Genomic DNA, 12,796 nt, shown 5'->3' with positions numbered 1-12,796 from the left:
CAGAAAAATAGGCAAAGAGTGTGAATAGGCAATTTCCAGGAAAGGAAATACAAATAAGCTCTATATGAAAAGAAGTTTGCCTTCAGTAGTGGCCATAAAATACTAATTGGAGTAGGAGTCCCCAATCCCCGGGCCATGGACTGATACTGGTCCGCGGCCTGTTAGGGACCGGGCCGCACAGCAAGAGGTGAGTGGCGGGAGAGCGAGTGAAGCTTCGTCTGCTGCTCCCCGTCGCTCCCCGTCGCTCCCCGTCCCTCCCCGTCGCTCCCCGTCCCTCCCCGTCGCTCCCCGTCCCTCCTCATCGCTCCCCACGGCTCCCCGTCGCTCCCCACGGCTCCCCGTCGCTCCCCGTCGCTCCCCGCCGCTCCCCGTCGCTCCCCGTCTCTCCCCATTGCTCCCCGTCGCTCCCCGTCGCTCCCCATCTCTCCTCATCACTCCCCACTGCTTCCCGTCGCTCCCCGTCGCTGGCGTCATGGCCTGAGCCATTCCCACCCAGTCCGTGGGAAAACTGCCTTCCCTGAAACCGGCCCCTGGTGCCAGAATGGTTGGGGACCGCTGGGTTAGAGCAAGAGTGAGATAGCATTTTTTTTCCCCACACATCAGACTGCCAGAATTAAGGAGGATTCACATCTAGAGCTGGTGAAAGTTTAGGGAAATTGGCACTATTAATTTACTAGTGGGTTATGAATTATAAATTTTTAAAGTATAATCTGTCAGTAGCTATTAAAATTATAAGTCTGTATATCCCTTCATCTGGCATATTTAACTCTAGAGGGAAAATATATATATGCATTAAGTTGCTGTGTGACTGAATTCTTCAACCTCTCCTCACTCTTACCTCCCAGCCCTCTCCACCCACCTGTGTACAGATCCACTTCCCTATCTGTCCCTTGTTACCTCAGATATCGGAGCGAGATCAGTCATGATGGAACTGAAAATCTAGGTCAGCATTACTTACGGTGGTCTTGGAGGTCTGAACTTGCTGCTATTGCTGTTGGCCGAGTTCCAGGTGCCACCAACCCACCTAGTCACAGTGTTCAGAAGCTTCCTTCTCCTCCTGTCCTCGTGCTGTTTTTGAATTCAGACAGCTGCTTTTTTGGGTAGATGAAGTCAGGCTTCTCAAGCCTGAGACTTCAGCATTCTTGGAAATGCAGCTCATTCAATTCATACACACATAGCATTTCCTCCCCAAATGTGCACAGGATCAGGGTGGCAGACAAGAAAGTTTTCAGTGTCAGAAAGGTGTTGGGTTCAGGGTAGCTCTCCCCTCTGACTCTTTGTCCTTGGAGACCAGTTGACTTTCCCAGACTCCTTTCAACCTCAGGGTAACTTCCCTCCCACGAACACTTTGCCTTTTTCTGCAGTCTGGCCTTGGTCACAGCAGCAGTGTAGACATCGGACATGTTTGTATAGCATTCCAATTCAGGGGACAGGTGGGAGCTCAGGGTCCCCCTAGAGGTATCTCAGTCCTTTGTGCAAACTCCTGAGAGAGGCATTAGCTCCAACCTCACCTGCTACTGGCCCCTTGAGCACCAAGCCTCAAACACAGCTAAAGAAATTGAGAAGAGGCTGATAACCAACCACCTCCCATCTCTTGTCAGACTCTTACCCAAGCAGAATATCTTGCTAAAATAATTTAAGATGATGGAAATTCTTACACTGAGGCTGCCTCATGACTTTTAGAGGCCAGTTCTCTTAAGACGCCGATCTGGAAGCGATTATTTTTCTGCCCTTGTTTACCTAATCAGACTCATTCGTATGAACCACATATGCTCGCTCTCTCCTGCTGGCAAGAGCTGCTGCTCTAGGATTCCAACCCACCACACTTATCAGGTTTAATTTCTGCCTCAATTGTCTTTGCCAGAGCCTCTTCCTCTGGTCAGTTTCTAATTTTAGAGTCCCCCGGGGTGAGCCATCTACTATTTCCCCCCTGCTTCTCACAATGAGATAGTCCATATCCCCGGTGTCAAATTCAGTCTTTATTTTTACATCTAAATGTATATCTCAAGACTGGTGATTCTCAACCCAGAGAAATCTTGCCTTCCCATACTTCCTGCCATTCAGCAGTGTCTGGAAACAGTTTGTCACACGTGGGTAGGCATATAGTGTCATCCGGCAGAGAGGGGCAGGAGCTGCATGTGTGCTTTGTGGGCTAGTTCAGAGCGTAGGACAGTCCCACAGCTACAACAAAAACATCTAGCTTAAAAGTGAATAGTGGACGTTGAAACACCCTGTAGACCCCACATGTTCTTTTCTAGAACCATGTATGCAACGTTACCACTTACGTGTCAGTGTGGTCCTCACACTAGATAAGGCTAAAATATAAATCGGTATTTTCTTCCCCAGTTATGTGTTTTCCTCCCTCAATCCCATCTTGGTAAATGGCGGCATAATCTAGTTTGCCTTCTTGAGACCTAGGACTTCATTCCTGTCTCTCTCATTCTCACCTCCAATCCATCACCGAATCCATCCAAACGTCATTCTGCCATCATCTGTGTCTCTCCGTCACCGGTGCAGCTGGCGTGTCTAAGCCCCATCACTTCTTGCTTGGTCACTGCAGTGGCTTCTTAACTCCTGTCCCGGTTTCTACCCTTGACCCCTGCTATCACTTCACACAACAACTAAAGAATTGTTTTAAAAACGTAAATTGGATCATGTTACCCCTCCTTCCAAACCTCACTGTTGTCCAGTTGCACTTGCAAAATAGCCCTTAACTCAAAACCCGGTTGCGTGCCCATCTTCCAGACCTTATTCAGAAGACTTCTCACTTGTAGGCTTTCTCTTCACAGATAGTAATATTTTTATCTTTTTTCAGGCCTTCCCTCTGTGCTTCCTTCTTCCTGGAAGGTTCTGCTGCTAGACCCTCCGAGACTGGCTGCTGCTCGTCATTCATTCCTATCTTAGATCAAGTGTCACATAGTTTCATGGCCATGCAAAATGAAATGGCCTCTCCCATCCACTGGCACTGTGTCACCTGTTTTCTTATTCTTAGTACTTAAACTGTTTTGTTCATTTTTAGTAGTACTTTTTAATTTAGATGTGATTGACAAATGGCATTATAGAGTTCTAGGTATACAACTTAGTGATTACATATCTGGGTATGTTGCAAAATGCTTATAATAAGTCTAGTTGTCATCCATCACCATACATTGCTACATTTTTTTTTCTTAGTCGTGAAAACTCTTAAGACCTCTTCTCTTAGCCAACTTTCAAATATACAATTCAGTATCATTAACTGTAGTCACCATTGCTGCATATTCCATCCCCATGACTTATTTTTTTTATAGATGGAAGTTTGTGTGTTTTAACCCCCTTCATCTATTTCTCCCCCCAGTAATTACAGTGTTCTCTGTATCCATGAGCTTGGTTATTTGGTGATGGCTGTTGTTTTTTGGATTTCAATTATAAGTGAGATACACACTATTTGTCTTGCTTTGTCTGACTTATTTCACTTAGCACAAAGCCCTTAAGGCCCATCCATGTTGTTGCAAATGGCAGGATTTCCTTCTTTTTCATGGCTGAATTTCATTCCACTGTATATGCCTACCACCTCTTTTTTGTCTCTTCGTCCATCAGCAGACTCTTAGATTGTTTCCATATCTTGGCTATTACAAATAATGTTGCAGTGAACATGGAGGTATAGATATCTCTTTGACATAATGTTTTGCTTCCTTCACACATATTCCCTAAAGTGGAATTGCTGGATCGTATGGTAGTTCTATTTTTAATTTTTGGAGGAACCTTTATACTGTTTTCCACAGTGGCTGCATCAATTTACATTCCCAGCAACAGTACACAGGGGTTCCCTTTTCTCTACATCCTCACCGACACTTGTTGTTTGTTGTCTTTTTGTGGATAGCCATTCTGACAGGTGTGAAGTGACACCTCATTTTGGTTCTGATTTGCATTTCTCTGGCGACTGGTGATGTTGAACACCTTTTTGTGTAACTGTTGGCCACCTGTATGTTTTCTTTGGAAATATGTCTTTTCAGATCTTATTGTTTAATCAGATTTGGTTTTTTGCTATAACGTTATGTGAGTTCATTTTTGTATTTTGGGTATTAACCCATTAACAGATATGATTTGCAAATACTTTCTCTCATTCACTGGGTTAACTCCATTTTGTTGATGGTTTCCTTTGCTGTGCAGAGCTTTTTACTTTGATGCAGTCCCCCATGTATATTTGGCATCAAATACAAAAAATTGTCTCCAAAACCAATGTCAAAGAGCTTACTGCTTCGTTTGCAAGTATTTTGTCATAAAATATGTGAAGTCAGACAAAGAAAGACAAATATAATATGATATTGCTTATATGTGGAATCTAAAAAAAAAAAAAGGTACAAATGAACTTATTTACAAAACAGAGGTAGAGTCACGGATGTAGAAAACCATCATGGTTACCAGGGGATAAGTGGGGGGGGAGGGATAAATTGGGAGATTGGGATTGACATATACACGCTACTATATATAAAATGGGTAACTAATAAGAATCTGCTGTATAGCACAGGGAACTCTACTCAATACTCTGTAATGGCTATATGGAAAAAGAATCTAAAAAAAAAGAAGTGCATATATGTATAACTGATTCACTTTGCTGTACACCTGAAACTAATACAACATTGTAAATCAACTATACTCCAAGAAAAAAATTTTTTTAAATAAAAAAGCTTACCACTTCTGTTCTCTTCTAAGAGTTTTATGGCTATAGTTCCTACCTTCAAGTCTTTGATCCATTTTGAAGTATTGCTTATGTACGGTTAGGGGTCCGTAAATAAGGGATCCAGTCTTATTCTTTTGTATGTAGCTGTCCAGTTTTCCCACCACCATTTATTGAAGATACTTTTCTTTCCCCATTGTGTATTCTTGGCTCCTTTCACATAAATCGTTGACCATGTTTGTTCTGGGCTCTCTATTCTGTTCCATTGATCTATGTCCATTTGCATGCCAATACCATACTGTTTAGATTACTATAACTTTGTAATATAATTTGAAATCAGGGAGCATGATGCCTACAGCTTTGTTGTTTTTTAAGATTGCTTTGGCTATTCTGAGTCTTCTAAGGTTGGGTCATTCTCTTATTATCCTCAGGGTACTCAAATAAAGCCTCCATGCTGCTCTCTTCCTGTGCGCTACCTTAATTCGTACTCAGTAAACGTTTGTTACACTAATTATGATTTTCAGCAGTACAAATAATTAGAAATAAGGCATTCACTGTTAGGCTGATACTAAAACTTTGTAGAGAGGCAAGAGCTCATAATTCTAAAATTGAATAAAAATATCGCCAGACAGCAGTGTGGGTTCACATAAGATGATACAGCATGGACAGTGTTCCAAAAGTTTGCCTTCCTGCCAAAAATAACATGACTTCCCTCATCTCTCTCCTGTTGTCACTTTCTCATAGAAATAATTCTATATTACCTGATATTGTATTTATTCTTATTTCCTTTTCAACTAGATTACAAGTTGCTTAAGGGTAAGGAGTCTTGTATCTTTGCATCACTTGTAGCACAGTGCCAGACCTTAAAAAAAAAACAAAAAAAAACAAACAAAAAACCAACCTGAGGCTCTTGTGTATAGCTAACATATTTCAGATATTGTGCATAAAATTTGTGATATCTACTTGCTACTCATATTTTTTATCACTATCTGATTTTCTGCTGAGTTCAGGAAAATTGAGGCATTATGATATTTCACATTCAGCAAAGCCTAAGCTTATATAATAAATATCACTTGATAATTATTCTACCAAAGAGTAGAACAATAGTCACTCAAATCATTATAAAAGCTAACATATCGAGGGGGAATTATGTGCCTAGCCATATTCTAAATGCTTTACATACATTAACTCTTTTTATCCTCATAATAACCCTATGAGATAGTGACTGTTATTTTCCTTTTTTGACATTTGAAGAAACAGTGGCAGAGAGAAGTAACTTGCTGAAGGTCACACTGCAGTAAGCAGTATTGAGGTGCCCTTTCAACCCAGGCATTGTGATTCTCAAGTCAATATCCTTAACCTCTAGCCACTCGCTTTTGACAAATAATATAATTGACTTTGTAAAGGGCTTTATGGCTTTAAAGTAAAAGAGTTCTTTCTATCTAAATGCAACTTCTTAAAATTCCAGAAGTGGATTTATTGCTGTATACACTGCACGATTAAACATGTCTCAGCCTTTCACTAACTTCGGTGATAAATAATATTTCTGGTACGCATGACAAATTCTTTGTTTATCCTCGATGAAAAAACAATACTTTAGAGGAATATACTAACATATCTCTGCATAGTCGGGTGGAGGAGGGTGGAACCCAGGAAAATAAATCACTCTAACAATGCGTCTTGGCAGTGTAATGGTCCATTTCTAGCAAAGAGCAAAATAGACATTACGTGACATACTCTTATTTGAGATAATCCTTTATGTTTCATGGTTAACAATCCAAATAAATCAATATGAGCAAAGTTTAAGAATAAAAAAATAACCAAAAAAAAAACCCTTCAATTGTCCTTTCTATCAAAAAGAATACAGTTGTTATTTATAACCACAAAGAACCATACTAATTTTCACAAGAGGCTGGGTAGGCAACATATTCAGTAGCAACAGATTCACATAACAGCGATGAAATGCACAAATAAAAATCTCCATTAAAAGGATGTTAGAGGCAGCCTGAAACAGAAATGAAAAAGAATCAGAGAACCTCTCTCGCTAGGTAGGCAACTCAATGTTAAGAACCATCTGGTCTCTTTTCATGCTCCATATCCACTGTCCTCATCAACATAGACATGGACATGGTTTTTGGTCCCCTAATTAAGTGGAATCAATGTGGAATGGTAGGGCCAAGCTGCAAGACCATTTGCATTAATTTTTTGAAAAGGTAATTGTCCATCAATAATTAGGTTTCAAAAGGATATCACACCAAGGGAACGGAAACATTCACTGGAGAGATGGCTGCTTATATTTACTAAATTTTAACATCACGGCATCTTAGATAAATCAAAGGGAGAGATATCATCGCCAAATTACAGATGAAAAATTGTGATATTTAGGCATGGATTTAAAAGCCGAGAGCCAATTCTATAATGAGAATGGGACCTGGAGTCAAGAAAGTAGAAATAAAATTTTTCCTCTACTACCTAGTAGCTGTATGACCTTGAGATAGCAGGTATCATATATTTTAGTTTTAATTTGCTCAATTATAAAATTAGAGTGTATATCAAAGCATTGAGCCGAGTCTACCAAGTTTTTGCTGAGCTTCAAAAATCTGAAACCTTAAAAAGTCTGATAACAAACACATCATCTTCTCTCTCTCATTCTCCATCCTTCTTACTTTCATGATACACTCATTTGGAAATGGGTGCTACATGGGTGCTTTCATCACACATACCAAGTATGGAAAGATATTCTATACACCTCTGTCCTCACATGGTCAAAGCTATGTGTTAGTTGCACCTCCTAAATACCTTGGGAATGTGTTGCTTAGTTCTCCCTTTGTTTACTTCCCCCAGCCTCTCAGTCAAGTCTTTCACCTTTTCAATTATGGATTCCATCAGAAGTCTCCCAGCAGGCCTATTTCACCAACGGTAACCAGCCACCATACTGCTAACCCGATAATCAAAGTTAAAAATATGGTATCAGCCTTCCTTTTCAAAATCCTCTGTGTTCTTCAGTGAAAGAAGTAGAAACATCTTAACACAGCATAAGGATTTGGGCCCTTCAGCATTACCCTTTTCTGTCTCTAATTCAGCCAAAGTGATGTACTGAGTAAAACTCTAGGCTGTCAGCTTCCCCCATGTCTTTACCTTTTATCTGTTCGTTTGCCACTGTCTGATTAAATCCCGCTCAGTCTTCAAGATTCACACTTTGACTTCAGTCTCCAAAGAGAGGAAAATACATTATCTTGCTCACCCCACTAGTGCGTGTGCAACACACACACACCTCCTCTCTCTCTCTCTCTTTCTCTCTCACATAAACACACACAAGGAGATGAACTTTACCAGAGATTTTTAGATTTACAAGTCTAAGAAGAGGCCTGTTTCAAGGACCTCAGTGCTCCTATATTCAGCTCTTTCTTCACCCTTCTCTGTGGAGACTTCACTTAACAGCTGAGAGTCTGAGGGCAAGTCTGCTGTTCGGAGTTGTGCTCAAAGAGGGTTTTGCGTTGACCTGATTACAAAGAGGGTAGAAAGCGCATAGAAGTGTTGAATGTCTACCTCTTTTCTAGCCTCACATCCAGCCCATCATCAGTACATTCAGGTTGGGGAGTAAATGTCAGCTGCTGCAGCCCGTTATGGGAAATAAGCTGATGAGTGTGAATGTGTTGATGACAGAGAGAGAAGCTGATAAGAGGGTGAGAAATGGCAGCTCTGGGCTTGCCCAGAAATGAGCCCAGGTTGCCTGTAATTGGTGGCCGTGATTTGTGCTGTGGGTCCAGCTTTATAAGTTCATTGCATACTGTTCTGATTTTACTTGACAATATTGAGGGGCATTTTTTTTTTTTTTTTTTTAATGATAGCTGCTTAGTACGGGAAAGGAACACCGAAGACATTTTACACTTTACGGAACATGGTATGTCAGTAACCATCAGTTCTTAAAGCTCATCAGTTTAGAGGTTTTCCCTTTAAACGTTAAAGTCGGGATGCCCTTCTTAGCATCCACATAAATGCTGACGTTTCCTCCACATGGTGTGTGTCGTGTGGCCGGGCTTGCTCTTCCTGGATCCTGGATCACGTGTAGTGCACAGGCACCTAGTCTGCTGAATGCCCGCGTTGAGTCTGAGAAGTTCGCCCGTTTAGACAGTAGATGTTAGGTTCACTTTTTCCATCCGGGAACTAAGAGCTCAAACCTTCCCTCTGCAGTGCTTGAGAAGAGGAAGCTGAGCAAAACATAACTGCTCTTTTGCAAAAGAGATCCAGTTTAGGATTCTTGGGAAGACTTAGAGGAAAAAATGTTTGAGATCTGTAAGTGAGGTCAAGGGTCACACAGGTGGAGAGACTTCCTTGGCTTTCACATTGGCTAAGATCCTGACTTGACATGAGGAAAAGGGTGGCTGATCTGAGCAGAGAAAAAGCCCGTATCTGCAGTGTGGTGAGCGGAGGGTGTCATGAGAAGTTAGAGATGTCAGCGGGCTTCAGAGCAATGGGCCTCAGAAGCCACGCCAAGGCTTCTGAAATTCATTCTATGAGTAATAACAAAACGATTTAAGTAGTGCTGAAACTTGACTATATCTACTCCTGAAAAAGAGAACTGTGCCATCTGCGTGGACATTGGATTAGGGTTGGGGTGAGGTGTGTGGACAGGAGTGGGCTGTGGAGACCCCCTAACAAGCTGAAGGACAGCCATCGTGAGAGACTGTGCAAGTTCAGCTATTGTAGTGATTCTGGGGAAAAGTAAACTGCTGATGTGCAAGAATTAACAGGACTTGAACTTAATTTTTGTCCTGAATGCTTCCGTGTATATCAAAGCAAAATAGAAGCATTTGATGTAAATATAAATACCAAATGCTTCCATTTATATCTAGAAATCATCTCTGTGGGCAGGGGGATAGTTACATTGTGTGATTTACCCTCAATCCCTTTTGCCCTGAATGGCTGAGAGCGGCAGCTTTGGAGAGGGAATTTAGCCTGATGTTTGCATGGGGCAGACAGAGGGACAGCGGGGCACCAGGGGTGACAGAGGGTCTTCCGGGAGCACAGCCTACCCCTGGAGCCATTGGCATTCTCAGACTGGCTCTCCATCCATCTCTGAGCACTTCCTACCCCTGGAGCCTTTGGCATTCTCAGACTGGCTCTCCATCCATCTCTGAGTACTTCCTACCCCATCTGTAGATCTCATTAGAGAGTCCAGCTAGGACTAGGGTGAGAAGTGATTTTCCTGTCCTGACAATGTAACACTCAAGTGCACTCAGGTGACTTTGAAATGGGAGCCACCTCTGTTTACAAATGAATATCTAAACGTTATCAATTTTGCAAGGCTTTGGATCTTAGCTTGTTTGGAGGATATGATTAAACTCAGTTAAAAAAATTTTTTTTCAGTACCTAGAGGCACCTCAGTGTCAGGATTTGTGACATATGTAGGCAGTAGAAAAAGACGCATCTGTGTAGTCTTACATATGCAAACAGAGTTCCTAAGGAAATTCTTGATATTTTTCATATTTGCTTCGAGAAAATGAATTCAGGTCCTGTGAGAAAGGAAGTATGATCAAAAGAGTTTCTTCTACAGTTACTCTTTCTCCTACTATGTCCCAGACTCTGATTAGGATTAAATGTTATATTGATTCAAGCCAGTGTTGTTTCAAGTACAGTCTTGGCTGCATATCGTGTGGAACCATGGCTTCCTTTCATCTCAGTGATAGTTGTGAAGTATTGTAAATTAAATCTCCCAGATTTTAATGCAGTTTGGTGAGAAGTATGTAAGACACTCAAATAACTAATGCAAACTTGAAAAGAGTACATCTTATATTAATAATTTCTATGTGATGGTGCTTTATTTTTATTTAGTAAAAATGAAATTTGCTGGGAGACCTAACCCTTAAAACTTCCCTCGTCGACATTAACTCTTGTGCATCTCATTACAGTCAGTGAATGGAAGGTACTGAAATCTACAGCCATGACCTGGATAATGTGCCCCGTAATTTCTGTTTTGCTCTCAAACATGAAACTCATTAGCTTCTGTGGTTTCAGTGCACATGCACTGAACAGAAAGGCATCTATTTATTACAACCAAGGAGGTGATTTTAATTTTTAGTAAAAAAAAAGAAACTAAATTACATCAGGAAAAGTTTTAAAAGTTGGCCTATAATTGTGCTATGTATAACAATGCATCATCCTTTAGGTTATTTACTGGAGACCAATAAATGATATGTTTTATTTTAACAGGCAGTTTGCTGCCAGAAGTGTGCTTTGCTTCGAAAAGGTAAGTGCCTTTTAAGAAATATTATATAAAATTATCATGGTTTCTGATTTATAGCTTCAAAGAGCCTATTAATTTTAAAGTCTCATGGCTGACAGCTGTGTTGTTCAAAGGCAAGGCTATATAATATTAATTATCTTAAGTTCCAGATTATTGTTCGTGGTGGAGACATTGCATAGAAAGGACAGACTGGCACATTTTCCTGTTTTTGTAGGAATAATTAATTAACCTGGTGACTTTAAAAGAAATACCTGTTGAAGTAAGATACAAAGAACACAGCTTAGTTCTGTTACATTTGCTTCAGTTCTGATTTTTTTTGACAATTTTCATGGAAATTAGCAGCCAGTTGGGGCATGGTTGCAGTTTTTGTTACTGGTCTTTATTATTTGTTTGGTTGGTTGGCTTTGTCATTTTGAAAGTGAAAAATGGTTGTATCTTCACAGTAGTATTTGACAATAACACTATACATATTCTTTACTGAATGCATAGACTTTTAAAATGTTAGTAATATATTGGGTTTAACTAGGATTTAAATTACGTTGCTGATTCATTCTAGGATTTAAATTGACAAGAATCCTGGTATAGTCCTAATGTAGTCCTAGTATATATTCATAGTATATTCTGTGCTTACTGTGTAACAAGAAATGACCAGATCGTGGGCTTGTGTCTCTACTTGGCTTTCTCGAAGCGTTTCGTCAGGCAGTGAAATCATGATGGGGTTATTAATTACGGTTTACCTGGCACAGACGTTCTGTTTCTCTGAAAAGCCATGGCCTTTGTCTTCATCTGATGCCTTTCAGCAGCCTACATAGCACGCATCGATCTCTCTTACTGATCTTGGTTCCAAATCTTACTTGTTGCTGTATGTTGGTTCGACTACCTTCATATTTTTACTTTTACACTTTTGGATGCTGTAACAAGAGAGACTCAGTGTCTTTGGGCCACTGAACCGTGCTGCGGGTTATGGTAACCGAGAAGCTTTCAGCCTAGTTATGTTGTTAAGATGAGTAAATTCATAAATGGTCATTCTTTTCGCCACCTACTAGTTGTTTCTTTATATGGTGTGTGTTTCTGTGGTCTGGTGATTTTGGTATATGAGCCTGATTTACCACGTGCCAAGTTGTTTAGTTAGCAAACAAATGCGTTTTGGAAAAAAACACTGTTCCTTGTCAAAGTCCTGTGCTGTTATGGTTGGAGCCCATAAATAAGTGACCAAGAAGTATTTCCAAAAGCACAGTTCAAATTATCCCTGTCGGGCCTCCCTGGTGGCGCAAGTGGTTGAGAGTCCGCCTGCCGATGCAGGGGATACGGGTTCGTTCCCCGGTCTGGGAGGATCCCATATGCCGCGGAGCGGCTGGGCCCGTGAGCCATGGCCGCGGAGCCTGCGCGTCCGGAGCCTGTGCTCCGCAGCGGGGGAGGCCACAACAGTGAGAGGCCCGCGTACAGCAAAAAAAAAAAAAAAAAAAAAAACAAATTCTCCCTGTCATAGTGGGGACTAGCTATGATAAAATTACAATGAAATCTTTTTAATGTTTAATCGTAACTATATAAATGTGTGATATCCAAGTTATAGTCAGTGTTCAGACCACATTGCACAGAGACAACCGAAAGAAGTTCAATTTTCAACATGTCCTAGCTCCCCACCCCCTCACAAGCTGTGGTGGGAAGAACACAGGCTTTGGAGTCAATTAAATTCACTTGTAGACCGAGTTCCAGCTCCCACCATCTGAGCAACCCCAGGGAAGCTCCTTAACGTCTCTGAAACATTCTCACTATTTTTCAAACTGGGTGTAATCATACCTATGTTGCAAGATTGCTGTCAAGATGCCGGAAAGTGATTTGTCAGTTCCCTGCTTTCTAAGAGTAAATCTCTCACTATGGACAAACTCCTT

At 41.0% G+C, this 12,796-nt stretch overlaps 1 long non-coding RNA gene across 1 annotated transcript in view; it reads left to right on the top strand.

The window, feature by feature from the left end:
* The window catches only part of LOC132481361 (uncharacterized), a 415,660-nt gene extending 404,751 nt beyond the window's left edge, over window positions 1-10,909 (top strand). The window contains exon 3 of the long non-coding RNA XR_009530811.1: window positions 10,871-10,909. This is a non-coding gene — a long non-coding RNA (uncharacterized LOC132481361). The remainder of the gene's footprint in view (window positions 1-10,870) is intronic.
* The last annotated feature ends 1,887 nt before the right edge of the window (window positions 10,910-12,796 follow it).

Source organism: Mesoplodon densirostris, chromosome 20 (genome assembly GCF_025265405.1).
Source record: "Mesoplodon densirostris isolate mMesDen1 chromosome 20, mMesDen1 primary haplotype, whole genome shotgun sequence".
Lineage (NCBI taxonomy): Eukaryota > Metazoa > Chordata > Mammalia > Artiodactyla > Ziphiidae > Mesoplodon > Mesoplodon densirostris.
The sequence above is the reverse complement of the archived record's forward strand: the minus strand, read 5'-3'. Positions and strand labels throughout refer to the sequence as shown.